Consider the following 1,161-nt stretch of genomic DNA (forward strand, 5'->3'; position numbering starts at 1 on the left):
CCTTTGAATATATCGGGTGATTCAGAGCACGCGCCGCTGTTGGAGGGTTTGCCTACACCCAGAAAAGTAGTTTCTTGATTCAAGTGCACGCTGACACAAGATCAAAATATCACCAATGAAACAAGGCAAAATTGTGTTTGGAATAAGATTTTTCTCTTATTCGATAGAAAATATCAGCTTGTTTCAAGAGTAAATTTGATCTTGTGTCGCAGCGTGCACTTGAAACGAGGAAAAATTTACTAGAAACAAGAAACGATTTTTCTGGGTGTACTCTGTCCGCCCGTAAGGCGCCGTAGCCCCTAGGGTATGCAATCCCGCAACACCGCGGAGCGTGGTTTGAAGCACCCGGTGCTTATTGCGGCTGATTGTTTTCTATGCGGAGAGGATTCTGTGCAAACGCATTTTACTTTAATTCATTTTACTCTATTTTATACCTTTACTGCTTCTTGCCCTCTATACCTTTTGTTATAAAAAAACTATTTTATCTGCCCTTTCTCCGTCTCCCTCCATTCCTGGCGTTTGCTCTCCCTGCGCACTGCCCACTGATCTTTATCGTGAAATTATTATTTGTGACCGTCAGGTCGCGTGGCTGGCCCCGCGCGGCACCACGGAAGTTAGTGGAGCGCATTCGTCGCTAATTCGTCGCTCTGTGTGTTTGGTATCGAGCCCTGCCTACGATGTCAAAAAAAAGATGCCTTTCTTGCTATAAGTATACGCGTTGTTCTCCCTAAAAGCACCGTACGTTCGCACGGTACTTTCAATAGAAACATCATTGTAACCAAGATTGCACGGTAAAAAATACATCGAATACATCTTAGATTTCAAGTGGTCTACTTGGTCATTTTTCATAAAACGTGCAGGAAAATTAGCATAGTGTGCAAAATTGACCCACCACTTCTGTAATAAATTTCCAAAACTTCTCTCAAATCACTAATATATTTAACACTTTGTGTTATCGCAAATCCACTGTCAGCGGTGAACGGACATCTTTGATTGATTATATAGGGATGCACATTTATTTTAACATTTTCGTAGGGGTGCAGGAAGGTGCGCTTCCCTAAATGTCTATATGGTATGTTTGAACTAAATACATTTACCATTTACCACGCCTAGATAAATGTTTTTTCTTTTTAATTTCAAGTACATATTGTCTTTTGGTCA

The sequence above is a fragment of the Frankliniella occidentalis genome, unplaced genomic scaffold (genome assembly GCF_000697945.3).
Source record: "Frankliniella occidentalis isolate FOCC.00 unplaced genomic scaffold, Focc_3.1 Scaffold208, whole genome shotgun sequence".
NCBI classification, from domain to species: domain Eukaryota; kingdom Metazoa; phylum Arthropoda; class Insecta; order Thysanoptera; family Thripidae; genus Frankliniella; species Frankliniella occidentalis.